General features: G+C 35.0%; 1 protein-coding gene across 2 annotated transcripts in view; it reads right to left on the bottom strand.

The window, feature by feature from the left end:
- ADK (adenosine kinase) overlaps positions 1-24,305 on the bottom strand; it is a 576,611-nt gene that overhangs the window by 356,838 nt on the left and 195,468 nt on the right. The gene's annotated exons all lie outside the window — the stretch shown is intronic.

Here is a 24,305-nt window from a genome sequence, read left to right on the forward strand (position 1 = left end):
CATAAATGAATTAAAATACTGTAAAAAGTCTTTGCTAAATATCCATGCTTAAGATATTTATTATATAAATTTACAACTATAAGAATTTAAAATATGCAGGCTTTCCATTATTAATCATTAAGCTAAAGCTAGAAATAAAAAATCATAATTATAAGCAATATATATTTTCCTACATTAAGTGGTGCTCTCTAGAATCCTTATAAATATATATTCTAATAAGATTTAAAAATCTTAGATGTCATGAGGACTAATGGTTTATAATTTAAAGAATTGGGAAACTACAGTGGCTTCTGTGACCTTAGGCAAGTTGCTTGGTCACCATTTCTGTATCTGATGAATAAAGGCATGGAGAAAGATAATCTAAGTTTTGAGACTTCATTATTTATCAGATAAAAGCTATAGAACTTCTCTCCAGGAAAATACATATATTCACTATGCACAGAACTTTTCTTACAAGATTATCCATGTACACCCTTCCTTAGCCAAGGGACTTATGGACAGTGATTGAAGTAAGGGTCAAATTAGTTGACATTTACTAATCTAGATCACAAATCAATATTCCCTACTACATGTCTTTAACTTGTTAGATGCTGTGAGAGATATCCAAGAGGCATGTACCTTAATTTCAAAGGATTTACAAGCTTTGGAGGGAGGGACAAAAGAATGAATACATATGACAACATAGAGAAAATGAGAAAATACCAATTTATCGAATAACTATATGTAAGCAATGTAGACAGTAAGTGCTACAAAGATGTCAGTCAAAGAAGAGATTAGGATGTCAGTACAATATTCAAGGAAGATTTCAGTCTTGAAAAATATTTTCAAAACTTTAAGTATAAAAGATCCTGCTATTCAAGTGAAACATGCACAGAATAAATACACACACATAGTAAATTCAGAGAGGGTTAGATTTGGGGTAGAGAAAATGGAGTTATAGCCAGTTCTGTACCTCCAATTGCCTTGGGATTCCAGCTGTAACACCCTGAGATGTCAATGAACACAATCAGCAAACCTGCTCAGAACTTTGATAGCTATATTGTATATCACTAATACTACTAATGGAATAATAACAGTAGAGAAGACAAAGTTACACAGGACACAGATACAGATAGGTGGACAATTTTGGTAGTTTAGTAAGTTGTCCTCTAATTACTTTATTAACTAAGTATCAGCTAAGACTGATGTTAGAGCTTGGAGGACAAGGGGGGTAAGTGGACAAAGTAAATACAGAGTGGTCAAATGCTAGGTTCATTTGAGGTCCTACTTCCCAAAGCTAATCCTCAAAAGCTTTTAGACCACATTTGTAGGGGTTTGAATGGTGGTCTCCAAAAAGATATGTCCCCTCAGAACATATGGATGTAAACTTATTTAGAAAAAGAGTCTCTCCAGATATAATAAAGAACAATAAATAATTCTTAATTAATTAACCTTCTTGTATTACCTTGGGTGGGCCCTAAATCCAATGACATGTCTTCTTTTAACAGACAAAAGAGAAGACACAATGAAGAAAGGCATGTGAAGACAGTGGCAGAGATTAGACTGATGTGGCCATAGCCAAATAAGCCAAGGAATGCCAACACCCACCAAAAGCTAGAAAACGCCAAAAAAGGATTCTGCCCTAAGGCTCTTTAGAAGGAGGAGCACAGCCACTCCAACACCTTGGTTTCAGACTTCTGCCCTCCAGAACAGAGAATAAATTTCTGTTGTTGTAAACCATCAGGGTTTGTACAGGTTGTGACAACACCATCTTTCCTCACTTTTTTAAGAATCTCTTTCCTGATGTTACAGCCTTCTCTATTTCATCATCAATTTGTCCCTTTCAACTAAGAATCAAATAGCTGTAACATTTAGGGAAGAACTAGATGGACCTAAATTTGTTATAGATACTAAAATAACATAAACCAACTATATTTTTAAAAACTTGGGAAAATACAAAAAATGTAAAATAAAATGTCTGTGTTGGAAGGCATACCACATACTGCTCAACAGCAATATGAGGACATAATGGAATGCTCATACACTACTTGTATGACCTTGGCCACATCAGTGGCTTTGGTGTTTCACTTTCCTGATTAAGTAAAAAGGGGCTTATAGTACCCACCTCATAAACTTGTAGTGAGCCTTAAGGGGAGGGGTGGGGATGAAGGAATGAGGGACATCTGTAGTGTGTCAACAATAAAAATAAATAAATAAGTAAACAAACAAATAAATAAATAGATTTGGATAAAATGTTTAAATAGTAACTTTAGGCATATAGTAAATACTATATATAACTACGGAACCTAATCCTTAAGCCTTAGAAGGTTCTGAGATTATGTAAATTTTAGAAAAACTGAGCAATAGTTACAGGTTCCTTTGTTTCGGACTATCTCAAGGCCTTTAACATGCTGATATTCACTGCGAAAATACAAGATGGAGCTAGAGCACACACATTTCCTAAGCTTACTTGGTCACATAGTCCTTTTTCTCTAGAGCATTGGGCAAAGCTAAGATGGTAATAGTCTAGAACCATATTGGTCCAATAAGATAGCTCCAAGCCTCATGTGGTACAGACATTTAAATTTAAACTAATTAAAGTTAAATAAAATTTAAAATTCTGTTAATCAGTCTCAGTAGCTGTATGTTCAATAGCCACATGTGGCTAGTGGCTATCATACTGGGCACACAAGTACAGAACATTCTCACACTGCAAAAAAAGTTCTATGGGATGGTGCTGAGAGTTCAATAACAAAAACAAAGTAAACAGAATAAACATGATCAATTTTGCAGCTGAAAGGGACCTAGTAGAATGCTTTCATTTAATGAATGAGGGTTGTGAGGCACAGTGTACCTAAGCAGATTGCCAAACAAAGGTCATATATGATGCACTGCCCAGTCCAAATCAGAACAACAGACTCAGAATTACTTGTTAATTAAAACACACAGAAATTAGTGTATATTTCTCCTCATTCTGGTCAACTAAGAGTTTTCTATAAGAAATTAAAATTTTGCTTATTAATGTTACCTTTGGAATCAGTTGAAGAGGTATAAAAATTACAGCACCTCACATTTCAAGACAAATAATGTAGTATAGGTTCAGTTCTTTTATGAAGTCTTACTGGATATCAAAAAGCAAGTTTTACATATGTAAAAATAAACAAAAGTATAACAGCATCACATGTAGAAAAGATGCCACATAGACCACAATTTTAAAAAATAACAAATTCTAGTTTAACAGAAAGCAAATATAATACATTGACATAGCAGTAATACGAGACATAATAGTAGTAGTACCTCCTTTAAACACTAGTCTTTGGAATACCAATGGAGCTGCCTAACCACTCTTAATTTACCACAAGAGTAAAATTTGTTTAAATGTTCCAATCTATCATGGTAATGTCCTCCATATTCTGGCAATTGTGTAGACTCTTAGGCCAGCTGACAATGTATTTATTTATTTATTTATTTATTTATTTAGGTAATAGCTTTATTGAGATGTAACTCATGTACCATATAGTTCATCCATTTAAAGTCTACAATCCAATCACTTAAAATATATTCATAGTTGTACAATCATCACCATAATCAGTTTTAGAATATTTTCAAAAAGAAATCCTATATCCTTAAGCTATCAAAATCAAATCTTCCTATCATTCTCTGCCACCATAAACAACCATTAATCTACTTTCTATTTCTATAATTTTGCCTATACTGGACATGTCATATAAATGGAATCATATAATGTATATATGGTTTTGTTGATTAGGTTCTTTTTACTTACAATAATGTTATCAAGCTTCATACATGCTGTAGAATATATAAGTACTTCATTCCTTTTTGTGGCTGAATAACATTCCATTATATGGGTATATCACGTTTTGTTTATCCATTTATCCATTGATGAACACTTCAGGTTGGTTTTACCTTACGACTATTGTGAATAATGCTGCTATGAACATTTGCACACAAGGCTTTTTGTAGACAAAGTATTTTCATTTCCCATGACCTAGGAGTAGACTTTCTGGGTTAAATGTTAACCCCATCTTTAACTCTCTAAGGAACTGCCATACTATTTTCCACTGCCTGCCTAGTTTTTTCTAAAAGACAACACAGGGAAATGTGCCTGTCTAATTACTATATGAAAAAGAAGCGAATTGGAAATAATAAAGTTTCCATACATTAACTTTGCCAGTTGAGTAATAAAAATGGGCACAAATAAAAAATAAGATGAAAGAAATCAAGTTGAAGTTAAGAAAAATACCAAAATACTGGATATAAAAAATAAAAGATGAAAAGTATAAAAGATAAATTAAAAGACAAAGAAAATGAATCAGGTGACCCAATATCCCCTTAAAAAGAATGATAAAATGGGAGAATAGAGATAATGAAAGGCAAGAAGGAAATACCAGAAAAAAACATTTTCAAAAAAGAAAAGTATTAGTCTTCAGATTCACCCAAATACCAATCAATTCTACTTTGCAGTGGGGACTAAGATCCATTCTTGGACATACTTGTTACATTTCTTAACTCTCAGATAAAGAGAAAAATCCTAAAGGATTTAGAGTAAAAATATCACATTATCTAAAAAGGAGTGAGAATCAGAATAAGACCTGACTTCTAAAGAATACAGAATGCTAGCCCTGACTGGTGTGGCTCACTGCGTTGGGTCATTCCACAAACCTAAAGGTCCCGGTTTGATTCCTAATCAGGGCACATGCCTGGATTGCCAGCCAGGTTCCCAGTTGGGGGCATGTAAGAAGCAACTGATCGATGTTTATCTCATACATCAATGTTTCTCTCCCTTTCTTTCTCCCTCCCTTCCCTTCTTTCTAAAAAAATTAATTAAATCTTTTTTTAAAAGAATACAGAATGCTAAAAGTCAATGGAATATTTTATACTATGCTAGGAGAAAAGATTTTCAAAATAGAATTCACTATCCACTCATATTATTAATTCACTGGTAGGGGAAAATATTTTCCTATCCTTTACCTTATATGAAAATTTAAAAATTACTACAGAGGAGGTATACCAATCAAAAACAAATACAAGAAAGAAGACAGAATGGGATTTTTTTAAACAGAAAAACTGAGAACTGTGTATGGCTTTGGAAAAGTAAAGGAATCCAGAAAAAAAATTAAGGAGGATCCGTTAAACCTTATTACATGCAATGTTCTTCCTTAAGTAGCAAAAATTTTAATAACAAATAATTGCATTTTCTATAAATCAATACAATCACACCACTGGGTTCTACAGAGAATAATATTTATGTAGTTATTTGGTAATTAAGTTTTGTTAAGTTTTTTACTTTAGAATCTATGCAACTATAAAATATATAACATGTAATTATAATTCTGAAACAGAACATAAAAACATATATAAAACCATACAGATTTCAAGTGTACAACTCAACAACAAAACCTTAGATATTAAATTAAGCATAAAAACGTATCTTGGCCAAAATATTGAGGTTTTTGGTGATATTTTCATACTTTGGGGATGTTTCTTTTTTTAACTTTCTAAATGTTTAACATTAGCTTAAGATAACTTCAAAAAATAAATCTAGGTAAACATTCAAAATATCAAAATAAAACATTATATATAACACTGACATTTTAAAGTTGGAAGAGTAGAAAGATGAAAAGCATTCTAATTCTCTTTTAATTGAAAAAAGTCCATAAGTAACTCAGATGTTAATAATCAATTTTTAAAAGAGATTTTAAGTATATTGTTGAAAGTCAATCAACAGAAAAAATATATAAAATAATGTAAATAAAACAGTAAGAAAGGAAAAACAAAAAATAGTATATGCTGTAATCTTCATTTTCAAGATGAGTGTGAGCAGACATTTAAATTTGTTAATTCAAGGATGAGGCATAATTACATTACTTAGATTTATGACGGTAAACTAAAAACTGTTAGTGTTTGCAGCTCTCTAGAGTGGAAGGAAGTTTTATTTTTTTTTAATTTATTTTGTTTTAATAAATTCCTTAAGGGTATCTACAATAAATGTCAATTTATAAAATACAGTCATGTGCTGCTTAGAGATGGGATACTTTCTGAGAAATGTGCTGTTAGGTGACTGCCTGTTGAAGCAATAATCAGATTAAGGAATTTTCTGATACTTATATAAAAAAGAGGGTGTTTAACAAGAAGAGGATGCAGAAGTGAGGAATAAATATTTTCACCCTGGAAATTTGTTTTTGGTTCCTCTGACCTTGTCTGGCACAAAGGCTCTCTATGGCATTGAACTGATAGAAGAAATAAAACTTATCTATGCTTTACATCATTACAACCTGAAAATTCTTCTGAAGTACAAAGACAGACTGGCTTCACACTACCACAGAAAACTTTTTACTACTTCCGGCAAGATGGAGGCATAGGTGGATGCACCATACCTCCACGCACAACCAAAATTAGAACAACAACAATTTAGAGGCAAAATTACACCCAGAACTGACAGAATTTATCTGAATGGAAGTCGGACAGCCAAGAAGTTGAAGTAGACCCGTTCACCCAGACAGGTAGGCAGGGCGGAGCTAGGCAGGCACGGGTCAGCAGCGGCGCGCGCGGTGATCGGGGCAAACTCGGCGCGAACTGGGCGCGAACTCGTTGCATAAGCCAGCCGGGGCGCACAAGATCGCAGCGGTGTGAGTGCTCAAACAGTGGCTGGTGGACCCAGTGAGGCAGCGATTGTGGAATAGGGCAGAGCACGCAACCCAGGATCCCAGAGAAGGGACTGTGTTCCCGGGAGAACGGAACTACCACCACTGTTCCCTCCTGCCCCCGCACCCAACCCCACATACAACGTCACAATCTAGCAACTGCGGTGCCCAGCCCTGGTGAACACCTAAGGCTCCGCCACTCACCGTAACTACAGCGACCAGACCAGAAAAGAAAGAAAAAAAGGAGAGACAGGGAGAGGCATGTTTCCAACAGAAGAACAGAGCAGTCCCCCAGGACTCATCCTTTTGAGCGACCAAGAAATAGCCAATCTATCAGATACACAGTTCAAAACACTGGTGATCAGAAAGCTCATGGAATTGGTTGATTTTGGGCGCAAATTAGATGAAAAGATGCAGGTTACCATAAAAGAGATGAAGGAAGATACACAGAGGAGAGCCAATAGTGAAGGGAAGGAAACTGGGTCTCAAAACAATACAGTGAACCAGAAGGTACATAGAAACAACCAAGCAGGAAAGCATGAAGAAATAAGAATTCAAAAAAACAAGGAGAAGCTTAGGAACCTCAAGGACATCTTTAAACATTCCAACATCCGAACTATAGGGGTACCAGAAGGGGAAGGGGAAAAGCAACAGATTGAGCACATATTTGAACAAATAATAAAGGAGAACTTCCCCAATCTGGCAAAGGAAATAGTCTTCCAAGAAATCCAGGAAGCTCAGAGAGCCCCAAAGAAGTTGGACCCAAGAAGAAACACACCAAGACACATCATAATTACATTAGCCAAGGTAAAAACGAAGGAGAGAATCCTAGAAGCAGCAAGAGATAAGGGAACAGTAACCTACAAAGGAGTTCCCATCAGACTGTCAGCTGATTTCTCAAAAGAGACCTTACAGGCAAGAAGGGGCTGGAAAGAAATATTCCAAGTCATGAAAGACAAGGACCTACACCCCAGATTGCTCTATCCAGCAAAGCTCTCATTTAGAATGGAAGGGCAGATAAAGTGCTTCTCAGATAAGGTCAAGTTAAAGGAGTTCATCACCACCAAGCCCTTATTTTATGAAATGTTAAAGGGACTTATCTAAGAAAAGAAGATAAAGAAAAAATATGTATAGTAAAAGGACAGCAAACTCACAATTATGAACAACCACACCTAAAGCAAAACCAAAAGAAACTAAGCAAACAACTAGAACAGGAAAAGATCCACAGAAATGGAGATCACATGGAGGGTTAGCAACAGGGGAGTGGGAGGAGGAGAGAGGGGGAAAAGGTACAGAGAATAAGTAGCATAGAATGTAGTCTGAAAATAGATAGGGGGAGGGTAAGAATAGTATGGGAAATGTAGAAGCTAAAGAACTTGTAAGTATGACACATGGACATGAACTAAAGGGGGGATATGGGTGGGAGAGGGTGTACAGGGTGGAGGGGAGTGAAGGGGGGAAAATGAGACAACTGTAATAGCATAATCAATAAAATATATTTAAAAAAGAAAAAAAAGAAAACCTTTTACTAAAGTGGCACTTCATATTTGTTAAGGTAGCTCCTATAGACCTGTGTTCTTGTACAAATATGAGGTCCTCAACAAAGTATTTACAGCAATATTCTGAAGACTAACAAGTTAGATCTGTGAGGACTGTAGCCCCCTCTGAATATGCACCACTGAGGGGACCAGCTCTTGTGTGCTGAGCAAGTTAGCAGCTCACTGATGCTGACATAGCCTGTGCCCAAAATTGAGGTACTGTTTGCGGGAGGGAATCAAATTGCTAAGCCCCACAGATATTTCTCCTTTCAGAAGGAAAATAAATATCCTCCCAAACTGCATATGCTTCCATTTGTTAGAGGAAATTCAGCCCCATTATAATAATCTTATGGGACCATTGTCATCTATATTCAGTCTATCGTTGACTAAAACATCATTATGCAGCACATGACGGTATTTGTCAAGTTAGCACCTGTGTAACCACCGATAGACAGATTAGATAGATGACAGATAAACAGACGGACGGACGGACGGACGGACGGATGGATGGATGGATGGATGGATAGAGAGATAGATAGATAATGATATATATGAGCTTAACCATTTCTAGGCTCTTTACTCCGACTCTGTATCTATATTCTTACCACTGCACAAAATCCATTTTGTCTTATTACCATCACTTTGTTAAGTCTTAATGAAAGGACAAGTGTTTTCACCTTGATCTTCATGATTGCTTTGGATATTGGTCCTTTTGTACCTCCACATTGACAAACTAGTCAATTTCTTTAAAAAAAAAAAAAAAACACTTGCCAGAATTTTGGACTAGGATTACATTGATTATACACACACAGAAAAAAAGTGGTATCTTTCCAATATCAAATTGTCCAGTCCATGATCATGTATATTTATTAAGGTCTTTAATATCTCTTAAATAAGTTTCATAATCTTGCCATAAATCCTGAATAACCTTTATTTTAGAGTCACTACCTCACACTTCCTATATTTTAATACTATTGGAAGTAATGTCTGTTTAAACCTAATTTTTAGTTGTTGCTGGTATTTAGAAGTATAATTATTTATATCAATTTTTTTCTAACCAAGTTCCCAACATCTCTAATTAATTCTAATATTTTATCTGTTTTTGCCACACAGAAACAATTATCATTTGTGAATAATGACAATTTTCTCTCCCACTTTTTTGCCTTAGTGCAGAGACTAAGACTTACAATATTAACACACATAGAGAAAAAAATAGTAGTGACTTGATAAATTCTAGTAAATCCCCATGAATGACAGGGTAGGTCCATTTCCCAAAACTGAATGTTTTTGACAGAAGTGTTTAATTTTTCAGTCTGATTAATTTTTACTGCATGTTTATATTGCTTCCACCAAAGAGTTAAACTTTTTTAAATGTCATAGACATATCTTCTATTAATAAATATTTTCCATATATTCCAATTTAGAAATCTTAAGCTATCAAAATATTTACATAATATAATTCAACAAAATGACAACATACATATGTAAATTGCAAACAAAATTATAAAATATATATATATACTAAAAAAAAAAAAAACAAGAATAGTACAACCAAATTGTTAATAGTGGTTAGCTCCAAGGTAGAAGCAATTATGGATCTTGTATACATTTATTTTGATTATGTATGTAATAAGCATAAAAATTGTTTTTTGTAATAAAAACATTTTCAGTCTATTTCATTTTATAATGAAAGAACATAGTAATTTTCCATACAGTTATTTAAAAAGAACTACATATAGAACACAGCTGAATAAAAAGCACAGAGCAGAAAAGTAAATGGTTCTGAATGAAACAGGCAAGGGAACTATAACATTTGAACTGGAATTTGACAGATAAGGGACAAAAAATACTCAGGGCTGAAAGTAAAACAAAAAATGACATATTCAGAAAAACAATTTAAGCACAGACTAAAATATAGGTCAAAATCAAAGTAGAAAAACTGACAAAGAAAAGGTGGGTTATTCTCTCTGCCAGGCCAATAAATTTAAACATTATTTAGTAAACAACTAAGAATTATTAAAAATCTGTTTACTACTAATGTGAAAGGCAGTTTAAGAACAATGATAGTGCCCTGGCTGGTGTAGCTCAGTGGATTGAGCATGGGCTGCAAATCAAAGTGTCGCAGGTTCGATTCCTAGCCAGGATACATGCCTGGGTTGCAGGCCATAACCCCCAGCAACCACACATTGATGTTTCTCTCTCTCTCTCTCTCTCTCTCTCTCCTCCTCCCTTTCCTCTCTAAAAATAAATAAATAAAATCTTTAAAAAAAAAAAAGACAATGATAGCACTGTTTGGAGGACAGGGTGGAATAAAGAAAGTAATATAACAAATATAAGACTCTATACCAATTATACTTAATTTTAAAAAATTAATAAAAAAAGGTAGGTCACCTGACTTCCATTCATACCAAAGAAGATCAGATGCTGAGCTAGAGAGAAGTGATCAAGCTAAGGAATCATTTTGTACACTAAAGAAACAGCATGGGATAAATAACTACAAATGAAATATGTGACAGAGAGATGACAGTTCAGAGATTTCTAGCTTGGATGACTAGTTGGATGGTGGTAGGAAAGGAAATAGAGGAGAGAAGAAAAACCATACGGAGCAAAGGGAAATCCTAAGTAGCTGACTGACGAACCAAGCAACGTTTCTATTTAGGAAACTGACTGAAATGAGGCAAAATTTGTTCTCTTTTATTTTTTGCATGAATTGGGTACATGAGTCATATTTTGGTTTTCTTTTTATAATTTCTAGCTGTTACATTTGTCTATCAGTGGTCTACTTTGTCAAAACTATCATGGACCTAGTGGAAAATACTTTAATGAAACACAAAGTTCAGGCTAAAACATTAATAATCTCAAAACCATGAGTACAACTTTATAAGGAGATAATGAATTATGTACAAACCTTAAATAGTTTTTAGCTGTTTAGGGATGAAAGAGTTTATGGTATATTTATATTTTAGGGAAAGCTAAGTACTTCTACTACATCATTTTTTTTCTAGAGGGAATGACATGTGGCAATTTTGTACTTTATAGATTTATTCTTACTTTCTCCTTTTGGTTGAGTTCCTTTGTCTGAATGAAGAGGATATATGAAACACCTCAATCAAAAGGCTGACAATTAAAATGAAAATAGCCGATCCATTTTCCTACTACCAATCTATCTGGAAAAGCCAAATTTAAAAAGTACATAGTTTTATGATGTTAAAAAACATTCCAAGCCCTGGCTGGCGTAGCTCAGTGGATTGAGCATGGGCTGGGAACCAAAGTGTCCCAGGTTCGATTCCCAGCCAGGGTACATTCCTGGGTTGCAGGCCATAACCCCCAGCAACCGCACATTGATGTTTCTCTCTCTCTCTCTCTTTCTCTCTCCCTCCCCTCCCTAAAAATAAGATAAATAAATAAAATCTTAAAAAAAAAAAAAAACATTCCAGAGGGCAAGCAACTTAAAGTACTAGAGAAAAATTGAATTCAGTGTTTTATCAAACTTCTGGTTAACTATACAGTTGACAGAAGTAAAGAATATAAATAAGTAATTTGATTATATAAATATATTTAAAGCTTTTCTGTATTAAAATCAAACAAAAAATGTTAAATATAAATGTTTAACAAATATGAAAAATGACTTTTACTTAAAATATTTAAATATTATTTTATACATTAATTTAATTTTAGATGATTTTATTAACTTAACTTTTTTGGTTTTTACTTAAATTTTATTATATTATGACATTTGTCCTAATTTTTCCCCTCTTGCTCCCTTCCACTCAGCATCCCCTCAGTCAATCCCACCACCCCTGTTCATATCCATGGGTCATGCATATTAGTTCTTTGGCTACTCCCTTTGCTATACTGTACTTTACATCCCCATGGCTATTCTTTAACCATCTATTTGTACTTCGAATCCCCTCACCCTTTACTCATTCTCCCACCCCCCATCTCTTTATTTTTAACCTTTTGCATTTTAATTATGATGTGTCTTGGGGTGGGCCTCTTTGCATCCGTCTTGTTTGAGACTCTGTGCTTCCTGCACTTGCATATCTATTTCCCTATTACCAGATTAGGGAAGTTTTCTTCCATTATTTTTTCAAATAGATTACCAATTTCTTGCTCTTTCTCTTCTGACACCCCTATGAAGCAAATATTGGGTTGCATAAATTTGCCCCACAGGCTGCTTACACTATCTTCATAATTTTGGATTCTCCTTTCTTCTTCTTGTTCTGATTGGTTGTTTTTTGCTTCCTTGTGTTCCAAATTATCGATATGATTCTTGGCTTCATCTACTCTACTGTTGTTTCCCTGTAAATTGTTCTTTATTTCAATTAGTGTATCCTTTGTTTCTGACTGGATCTTTTTTATACTTTTGAGGTCCTCACTAAGTTCCTTGAGCATCCTTATAACCAGTTTTTGAACTCTGCAACTGATAAATTGCTTATCTCCATTTCATTTAGCTCTTTTTCTGGAGTTTTGATCTGTCCTTTCATTTGGGCCATGCTTTATTGTCTGCTCATTTTGGCAGCCTTCCTGAGTTTGTTTCTATGTATTAGATAGAGCTACTTTGACTCTGGTCTTGGTAGTGTGGCCTAATATAGTAGGTGTCCTATAGAGCTCCAGTGGCACAGCCTCCCCTATCATCCAAGCTGTGTACTCAACGTGCACCCTTCTTGTGGTCTGAGTATACCTTCCTCTTGTAGTTGAGGCTTGGTTGGTGTTCGAAGATCAATGGGAGGGATTTACCCAGGTCAGTCAGCTGCAAGGACTAGCTGTGACCAATTACTACCAACCTCTACCCTCTATAGATGATCAGCTGTGCACGGGTAGGATGGAGGTGCTCAGACCTGGTCCATAGCTGTCCACTAGGTGTGCTGGCCCTGGGGTTTCCCAGGAGGTTCAGGCCAAGCTCAGCTCCCACCTGTGTTTTGCCTGGGGCCACTCTACCTGGGCTATAAAGGAATCTGAGATGGCTGTTACTTGTGCTGGGCTTGGAAATTTCCAGATGAAGTCAAGCTGTGAATCTAGGCTGCTAGTTGTGGGCCTGGAGCTCACTGACACCAGCTGCTGCATCTTTGTTCATCTGGAAAAGCAGCTTCGGTTGGCCCATGAGTTGAGTGGGATGGAGTCTCTGGGGATCTCCAAGGAGGGTCAAACAGTGTTAGTGAGGCTCATGGAATCTTAGATACGGCACCAGACTGCAGGTTCTGAGGGGGGAGGGGACAGAAAAGGGAAAATGGTTTTTGTTCACCTTGATGCCAGACACCTCAGCCTCCCCTTGCATGCCACCGGTGCCCCTCAAGCCACCTCCCCAGGGCCAGAGCCCAGAGGGAGTGAATCTGAGTAGATGTGTCCATTGGGTTCTTTAAGAGGAACTTCTTGGGGCTCCAGCAGTTTCGTCCACTGACTCAATTCCCACTGATTTTTGCAGCCAAAAGTTGTGGGAACTTATCTTCCTGTCACTGGAACCCTGGGCTGGTGGGCTTCGTGTGGGTCTGGGACTCCTTGCTCTCAAGATATCCCTCCCTAATTTTTATCCACCACATGTGGATGTGGAACCAGCTCGTTCTGCATCTGTGCCCTCCCACCAGTCTGGATGGATGTCGTTTCCTTAATTCCATACTTGTCAGACTTCCATTCAACTTGATTTCTGTGAGTTCTGAGCAATGGTTGTTCTATATTTTAGTTGTCATTTTGTTGTGGTTCTGCAAAGAGGCATTCCTATGCTACCATCTTGACTGGAAGTTAATTTAATATTTTAAAAATATTATTGTAATATCCTCATACAAAATAAAAATAAAATTATATCTCAGATAAATGAACAAGAAAATAAAAATGACAACTGTTGAAAACAGTCTCACTCACTAATAAAATACATATAAACAGATTTCTGTATATTAAATTAGTCAAAAATATAAGTTATAATACTCAGCATTAGTAGAGATGTGCAGTATCTGACATAACCACACGGTGTCAGTGACAAAACTCTTTCAGAAAGTAATTATGCAATACATATCAAGAATCATAAAAATGGAGAGTTACGGCCACAATGCAGCATAGGTAGAAACCCTTCCTCGCACAACCGAAAGCAGTATAACAACCGACCAAAAATCAATGAACAACCAGAAGTGCCAGAAAATCACACTGCATGGAGCTCCAACAACCAAGGAATTAAAGAAAGAGTCAAATAGAACAACCAGACTGGTAAGAACAACTGGGGAGGCAACAGACCTCAAGGGCCAGACTGGCTGAACAGGAAACTGAAACTCAGGGCTGACTTTGGACTACACTGGTTGCTGTGGTGGGAGAAACTCCCAGGCTCACACCAGAGTTCATTGGAAAGTACACTAGAGCCCAGCAGGAGAGCTCAACTGTTCCCTCTCTGGCCCCTCCCCCATAGGTAGCACCTCAGTGCAGCAAGGACAGTTGCCCTGCCGAGGTGAATACCTAAGTACCTGCCCCCTTATAATTTAACAGGTGAGCTCAGACAAAGAAATATGGCCCCAATGAAAGAACAGAGCAAAGCTTCAGAAAGAGAGCTAAGTGATGAGATCACCAACCTACCTGATGGAGAATTTAAAGCCCTGGTAATCAAAATGCTCACAGAACTGACTGAACTTGGTCGAAAAATGAAAGAACAAGTGAAAGATACCCAAAATGAAATAAAGCAAAATATTCAGGGAACCAACAGTGACAGGAAGGAAACCAGGACTCAAAGCAACAATTTGGAACAAAAGGAAGAAATAAATATCCAACCAGAGCAGAATGAAGAAATAAGAATCCAAAAAAATCAAGAGAGGCTGAGGATTCTCTGGGACAACCTGAAACATTCCAATATCTGAATTAAAGGAGTGACAGAAGGAGAAGAATAACAGCAAGAAATCGAAAACTTATTTGAGCAAATAATGAAGGGAAACTTTTCCAATCTCGTAAATGAAATAGACTTCCAGGAAGTCCAGGAAGCCCAGAGAGTCCCAAAGAGGTTGGACCCAAAGAACACACCAAGGCACGTCATCACTAAGTTACCCAAGATTAAAAATAAAGAATCTTAAAAGAAGCAAGAAGAAAGGAGACAGTTACCTACAAAGGAATTCCCATAGGGCTGTCAGCTGATTTCTCAAAAGAGACTTTGCAGGCAAGAAGGGGCTGGAAAAAAGTATTCAAAGTCATGAAAAGCAAGGACCTACATCTAAGATTGCTCTATTCAGCAAAGCTTTCATTTAGAATGGAAGGACAGATAAAGTGCTTCCCAGATAAGGTCAACTTAAAAAAGTTCATCATCAGCAAGCCCTTATTATATGAAATGTTAAAAGGACTTATCTAAGAAAAGGAAGATCAAAAATATGAACAGTAAAATGACAACAAACTCACAACTATCCACAAACACCTAAAAGAAAAGAAAAACAACAAAAATAAAAACTAAGCAAACAACTAGAACAGGAACAGAATCAGAGAAATGGACATCACAAGGAGAGATTTCAGTGGGTGCAGAGAGGGAGGAATATGGGGGAAAAAGGTACAGGGAAGAAGAAGCATAATTGGTAGGAATAAAATAGACAGGGAGAGGTCAAAAGTGGGAAATAGAGAACTCAAGAAACTTTTATGTACAATCATGGACATGAACTAAGGGTGGGGAATTCTGGAGGGTTGGGAGGTGCAGGGCAGAGGGGGGATTAAGGGGGAGGAATTGGAAAAACTGTAATAGCATAATCAATAAAATATACTTTAAAAAGAATCATAAAAATGTTTATGTCCTACTGTCATAAAATTTCTAGGACTCTATCTTAGGAAAGTAATCCGAGTCACAAATAATGCTACATGTAAGAGCTGCTCATCCTACCATAATATATAATAAAGTAAAAACAACATAAACATCTGAAAATAGAGGAATGACTAAGTAAACTATGGTAATTATCTTAGAAGAAACATAATAAAGCTCATATAAAATTATTTATATTCTACATTATTCCAGGAAGAAATAGATGGCTTATGAACATATCTATAATACAGAGTAAATAAGTACATTAAATAAATATCTGAAAATGACAGTAAAACAGAAGTAACAAATTAAGAGGAAGTTGAAAGAACACAAAATATAAAACATGAATACTTTTAGTTTATGAAAACCAAAATATAACATGGAATACCCTCATATTTACTATGCAACGGCAGTATCAGAATATAAAATATATTCAATATGTTTAGTAGTTTTCTTTAGAAGTTTTTTAAAATGACCAGAAGAAAATGCATTAATTAACATGCCAACAGTATTTTTATATAAGCCTTTCTTTCCTTTTTTTAAATTTTCTATAATTTGATCATGTGCTTATTTGAATTTACAATGAAAATATTTTTGTTAATAACTTTTAAATAAAAATTAATGTCACTAGAGTTTAAGAATTTCTTGAAGAGGAACTTTATGGAAAAATGCAAAAATAATAAACTATTTACTTCTAAGTAAGTTTTAACACTTGTTTGGATAGATGTACAGGAGAATTTAAATTCTAAATAATGCTTCCCACTCTTAGATATTACTAAACAAACAATTTAGAATTCCTGACAATATGATGGATATATATACAGATATATGTGTGTGTGTGTGTGTGTGTACATCTATTGATATGCTTTACTTTTGAGAAGAACATTAAAATAGTGGGAAGTGGAGAAGGTTTCAAATACTAATGTGCTAGGCAAAGCTGTAACTAAATACTAGGCTTTGGTTCTGGTTTAGTATTAAATCTCTGGAGATACCATCCCACCTCAGAGGGGTATTATGCACAAGAAAAGGCATCAAATATGGAAATTTAAAGTCTACTTAGAGATAACATCCCTTCTGGTAAAAATAACAATAATAATGATGTTCATAAGCAAGTTACTACGAGCAGCAGCAAATAATTTCTAATTGAGGAACAGCTGGTCCGTGACTAAATGACCAAAGTAAACATAGGCAAGCTAACATAATCCATCCCTTAGAATAAAAAGCTCTTTTGGCATTGAAATCTAGGTACAATTATTAATAGAAATAAACGCAGGGTAGTACATTACAAAGATATCACCTTTTCAAAAGCAATAATTGTTATAGTGACTACAACATGGGCAGATAGGTCACAGGGAGAAAATTTTAATGGAAGAAACTTAGGATGTTATACTGAAGAGAGAGTAGCTAGAATTTGCTGCTTGTCATTAAAGTGTACTGATCATTTCATAAGTTTTCCAGCAAGTTTCCACTTTATATAGTTTAGAATGTGAAACAAACAGTAAATTTTTCAATGACCTTTAAGAGATTAATAACAACAGAAACAGAGTCTAACACAATATATCCAGTGTGATAATGCAATAAGCCTGTTCTGCTTTGAAAACTTAACACTCAAGAATAAAGAATACCCAGCACACAAAAGTAAAGAAAATCAGGAGTGCAAAGGGTAATAAAAACAGTATTTTTTGGAAGATGACAGTATAACAATGAATATTCACTATACCTTAAAAAAATAATCACAGTACTCTTAATTCCATTGACTGAGATTCACGCATAAGGATCTGAATGAAAAAATTAATCTGAGGGTCGAGTATCATCTAGTTCAATCTGTGAGATTTAAGGAAGGTTTTAAAGTCTACAGCATTTTGAATTCCTATCTTCATTTGGTTTTTACGTTAAGAAATTTCTTCCAAAATACCTCCTTTTTTTAACCTTACATAAATTACCCATAAATCAGCAAGACAAATGACAAAGTTACATAAATATAAGAAATTTAATTAAAAACTTAAGAAATACAAATTTATTTCCTGACATTCCTGAAAAAACTAAGTGCCTGACCAGTGATGATATTTTTCGTATTACATAAAGTTAATTCCTGACAAGTCTGACAGCCTGTGTTCACTCTGAGTATGTCATAGTGAGCCTAGTGATTAAGGATACTAAAGCACTGTTCATAGTTTCTAACTTAAACATGCTTGATCTATTATTTTACTTATTGTTATATACTTTTTAATATTTACTATAAATATTAACTTCAAGAATGTTATACTATCCAGAATATATAAAGTACTCTCAAAATTCAGTAATGCTAAAACAAACAATCTAGTAAAAAACTGGGCAAAAGATTAATAGAAATCTTACCAAACAAAAGGTACAGATGGCAAATAAACATAGATTTAACATCATTACTCATTACAGAAACCCAAATTAAAACCGTAAGAGATACATCCATTAAAATGACTTTAAAATTGACATTACTAAGTGCTGACAAGGATGTAAAGCAACTGAAATGTTCATACATTGGTGATAGAAATGAAAAATGGCACAGCCTCTTTAGAAAAAAAATTGGCAATTTCTTAAAAATTAGGAATGTAGTTACCAGACAATTCAGGTACATGACTGTTTGTAACAGCCTTATTTATAATCACCAAACACTTCAAACAACCCAAATGTCCCTCAACTAGTAAATACATAAAGAAATTGTGGTACACACATACAAGGAATACTATTAAGCAATAAAAAGAAACAACCAACAATTCAAGAATGTGGATGAACCTCAGAAATATTAGGCTATGTGAAAGAAGCCAGACATAAAAGGGCTACATACAGTGTGATCCCATTTATTTGACATTCTCAGTAAGCCAAAGCTATGGGGACAGAAATCAGAGTAGTGGTTGCAAGCAGCTGAAGGCAGAAAAGAAATTGACTATAAAAAAGAATGAATTTGGGGGACAGTGGAAATGTACTATTTTGGTGATGGTTACACGAACTATATAATTTGTCTAAACTCATAAAATTTTTCACATAAAAACGAATTTCAACCTATGTAAATTATAGCTCAATAAACCTTACTTATTAAATACACACATGCACAATCTAGGTAATCAATTACAGAAATTCCAAAAGATCAGTTCTCCCTCTATGAATTTATGTATATGCCTATGCACATACATACCTGTGTGCCTCCACAGAAAGGCATAAACATGGACACACAGAGACATATGCAAAGCACATTAGAAACTCAAAGCAACCTTATAAGTAAGATTAATACAATTATCCCAATTTTCTGCACAAAGGCACAAAGTTAGAGTTTTAGTGACTCATTTGTAAACTCGTCATTTTGAAATAGTTTCGAAATATGAAAAGGCTGCAAGAATAAGAGAACACCTATACACCTGCCAAAATTCACCAATTTTTGCACATTTTTCCTTTTTTCCTACAGATACATAAATGTTGTTATTCCAAATCATTTTGGAGTAGATTGTGTATATGCATATAATACACTTTTATTATTTATAATACCTCAATGAAAATTTCCTCAGAAGATAAAGTTTATATCTATGAAATCACTTGATTTTATGGGTTGCTATGTTTATGTCCAATTAACCAAACACAACCCAAAGCTATTGTCTGACCTCATTTCTTGTCATCTCCCTTCGCATTATGTATCTCTCTCCCAGTGAGATCCCTTGCTCTTAGATCCAGAACAGACCTCAGTGCCCCTACTGGACAAGCTCCTTACAGGACAAAAAAGAGGACTCTAAATGAAGTGGACTGAGGATGATACACTGGGAAGAGGGCTTGACTCATCCTGCTCTATGTGCAAAACATAGGTCTTGGATCTGTGATGGCCTTTTTCTTTTCAGAAGTGATTGTGTCTGTCCCTGAACTACACTCTCCACAACTGCTGTATTTTGCCATGTATAATGTGCTCCTGTGTGTAGTGTGCACCCAAGTTTTGGGCCCAAACTTGCAGGAAAAAAATCTTTCATTTTAATTGTTTAATTCAATTTTTATTTATTTATATTTAGAAACAAAACCAGTTACCATATTTCAGGCTATTATTTCACATTACTGCTTTCTAGAGTTACATGTTTAACACATAAGCATAAATAAAAGACCTAAAAACATTTATATAGATACAGAATTAGTACTACCATGTAAAATGCACATCCTTATTTTTCCCTCAAAATTTTGGGCAAAAAAGTACACATACACAGAAAAATACAGTAACTTCTTTTTCACCATCTCTTAAAGTCTCCCACCCACCTCTATTGTCCTAGGTACAGAATATAGAAGCAGTAAGAGCTATACTGGAATATGATGCTTCTTCTACTTATAAGAAATTTAAATTTTTTAAAGATTTTATTTATTTATTTTTAGAGAGGGAAGGGAGGGAGAAAGAGAGAGAGAGAGAGTCATCAATGTGCGGTTCCTGGGGGCCATGGCCTGCAACCCAGGCATGTGCCCTGATGGGGAATCGAACCTGCGATGCTTTGGTTCGCAGCCTGTGCTCAATCCACTGAGCTATGCCAGCCAGGGCAGACATTTAAATTCTTAATATATTCTTTCTCCTAACAATTTTAAAGGTGCAGGTTATATGTGATTATATTTGTGTCTCTGGTTTTAATAAGGATGAGGACCTGGCTGGTGTGGCTCACTTGGCTGAAGTGCCCTCCTGTAACCAAAGGGCTGCAAGTTCGATCCCCAGTCCATGTGCATAAGATCCCCAGTCTGGGAGCATACAGGAGGCAGCCAATCCATGCTTCTCTCCTGCATGGATGTTTCTCTCTCTCCCTTCCTGTCTCTCTAAAAGCAATGGAAAAAAAAATGTGCTTGGGTGAGGATTTTAAAAAAAAGGAAGCATGAGGAAATTCATGTTGATTATCCTCCAAGCCCAGTTTGTGATGTTTGATGGATTTCTCACAATTATTAAATGGCAGACTTGGTATATATTAAAGAAGATCCAGCCAATAATTAAGAAAACATTAAAACCATATAAAATAAATATAGCCTGGAACTATATGAATTACTTGTTAATAAAAGACAGTTGTTAATTATTTTTAAGATGCATCCAGAAGATGCATTCTATAAAGTCAGAAAGACAAGTAAAAGAACAAAGAAAAAGGGAGAGAAGAAATTGAAGAACAGAAATAGCTCTTTAAATTTTAGTGACATTTTTTTCTAGTTGTCTGATATGAAGTAAATACTACTTGAAATGAGATTGTATAACTTCACACCAATAATTCTTATATTTAAAAAGTCTTTATAAACAAGATATAAGAAGAATTATGAATGGGAAAATGTACAGAAAACCATCCTCCACATTTTCTAGTTCTTAGGGCAAGTGCTTCCCATCTTTATTTACAGTAACTAAAGCCTTTTTTGTTCCAGTCTTGGGGGGTAAGGGATGAGAGTTCAGAATATATTGGTAGACAAAGAATATCTCACATTGTGCTAACATCACCACAGCACAGAAACGAACAATTTTCAATATTTCATAAGGGAAGACATATGAAAGATAAGACACAAGTAAAATCTTTACAGTAAAACAAAAAATTTAACTTCCTTAAGAATGCATTCATAACTGCCAAGTAGTGTTTTGCATGAAGTTCTTTCCTGAACTTCTCATCTAAGCAAATAATAAAAAAAACAACGGCTAATTCTAAACAGGTTATACTTATTAGGACCAAATGCTAATAGAATAACATGGGGTGGGGGTGAGTCCATAGGCAATTTTAAGATTCAAAGCTTTGAAATCTTTTACCATAAATGTTTAGTGAAGTAAAAAAAAAATTCACTTAAATGTCAGTTTGATAAAAGCCAAAAGAACATTTCCCACATGTGTTTACACTTAAGCATATTTTAAAAAGATGGAAAAAGTAACAGTCATTCAAACCTAAGGTTAAGCTATTAATTCATAAAGATTGTAATTTAAAGGTATTTCTCCAACCTCTAACTTTATTTGCTTTGATAAGAAAGCAGTTTTAAGCATGTGTTACTTACATAAGTCCTTATTCAATTCTAAAATGTTTCAAGGTTTAATTACTCCCATTTATAACGCTAAAGATGAACGAAGATTTTTGCACATGAGATAAAATAATACTGTTGACAAGCTCTTTGTATATAAGCATACATGGTTAAAATAAAATGAATTATTCCTAAATTCAGATGCATGAGATGTGCATTAGGCTTCTACCCATTATAAACATGCACAACACAATTTTATTTAACCAATTTAGAATTTTTATTAAATAGTAAAATTGTTTGACATTTACTTTTAAATCCTACAAGAAAAAGCCATATATAAGGAAAAGACCAATACTGTAGGACAGGGGTTCTCAAAATGAGCTGTGTAATCTTCTGGTAAACCTAAAGCATCTTCCATATGTCTGCAGTCAGTTCCGAAACATAAATTATACCTTCCTTCTCCTATATTGTTTTTGTTTCAGCTGTTTTTTCTCTATCACAGAATCCATGGTTTGTAATCCATGGCCTTAGTGTCTCTGATCACAGAAAAATTTAGAAACATATGTTAACAGATTGAGAAAAAGTATTCAAGCAATAATCTGTCATTTTTCCTACACCAATTTTTTTAAAAAGCACTCATCAGAAAGTCAAACTTTTAAATCTCTTATCACATCATAACATGGAATTTCTGATTCTAAGCAGCATATACAGAGACACAGCCAGCATTCCTACTGATAACAACTAGAAAAAATCATATAAATTACAATCATTAAAGGTACCAAAGAGCGATGGACGCAAAAAGGACCAAATGAATAAATTTCCAGGGAGGCGAGAACTGTTCACAGGGCAGGCCAGACCGGCAGCTATTTGTCTGACCTGTCCAAATTTGTAGCCAGTAGCATGAGGTTAGAGAAACAAAATTTGACATATCAGAGACCGCAAACATTTTGTATATGGTTTGCCCAGTAACACATTTACAAAATTCTGAAAGTGAATGGTAAGCTTAGAAGGGTAATCAAAAATCACCTAAAAAGCAGAAAGTTCTCCCAGGCCAGGCAGTGCTTACAAAACAAAGGCCAGGCGAACAGGAACTAAAAACATAATAGGCAAGAAATAAAAACCCTGGGAGGAGTGAAGATTAAAAACTAAAGATAAGCCCCAATATGCTAAGGTTGTGGGTTTGATCCCTGATCAGGGCACATACAAGAATCAACCAATGAATGCATTAATAACTGGAACAAATCAATGTGTGTGTGTCTCTGTTTCTCTCTCTCCCTTCTTCTCTAAAAATCTATTTTAAAAAATGCTAAAGCTACATGGACACTTTTCCCTTGGGCAGTGAGAGAGTATATATATCTATACTGATTATGCCTAGAATTTGAAAATGCAGATTTTGGTCTTAGAACACTGGGATAGGGGTGGAGGCCAAGGTTAAAAAGAAACAAGATGTAGAGATTTCAGCCATTACATATTACTAAAGGGATAAACTGGAAGCTGAGGGCCTAAGCTGACAAAAGGTCACTCTCCTACTTGAGATATTTGCCACATTTTGAAGATGGATAGGGCACAAGGATAAAGAATTAAAGCTGTAAACCTCTTAGAGAAGTTCTGGTGCCCTTGTTCTTAGCAGACAGTTTCAGAGCTAATTAGACAAAGATGCAATGATCTCAATTAAAAGTCCTGGAGGGTTAAGGTCTAGGAACAGAGACAGAGTAGACTGAATCTATCAAAACTGAAAATCAACTTTGACCTACGTTAATCCTTGATTATTGACCTCATAAAGAAAAAGTGAGCACTCTAGTAGAGGATAAAATCTGAGGGATCTACAGTTCTTAAATAAACAGTGTCTGGAGAACAATAAACAACTGATAGCTATGCAGAGACAAAATAATTAGACTTAAAAAATAAAAATATAAAATAAGTGGTTTCAGAAATGGTCCAGACACTGGAAATACATAAAGGGACTTCAAAAGAACTATGATAATTTTCAAGGAAACAAAGGAAAGGATGCATAAACTAGGTAAAAGAATGGAGAATTTCAACAGAGTTGAAATTATAACAAGGATAAAATAAACATCTGGAACTGAACAATTTGATATATGAGTTGAAGAACTCACTCAATAAGTTTAAATTTAGACTATTCTCTCTATATCTTCCTACCACTTAGCCAGATATAGTAGGGTCAGTCATGGATGTGCATGGCAGATATGGGAAAATAAAGTGCCAGTTCTCTGGCCAGGGGAACAAAAAAAAACTGCAAGGAATCACAAAGTACTAGGACTCTTGAAACAACTAGAAACAATGAAAGAGTCAGCAAAAAAATAAAAGATATAGAAAAGACCAAGGAAAAATTGAGCAAGTGAAATTTTAAAACTCACTAGATATACTCAATAGGAAAATGAA

Source organism: Phyllostomus hastatus, unplaced genomic scaffold (genome assembly GCF_019186645.2).
Source record: "Phyllostomus hastatus isolate PE091 unplaced genomic scaffold, TTU_PhHast_1.1 phas_contig_38, whole genome shotgun sequence".
NCBI classification, from domain to species: domain Eukaryota; kingdom Metazoa; phylum Chordata; class Mammalia; order Chiroptera; family Phyllostomidae; genus Phyllostomus; species Phyllostomus hastatus.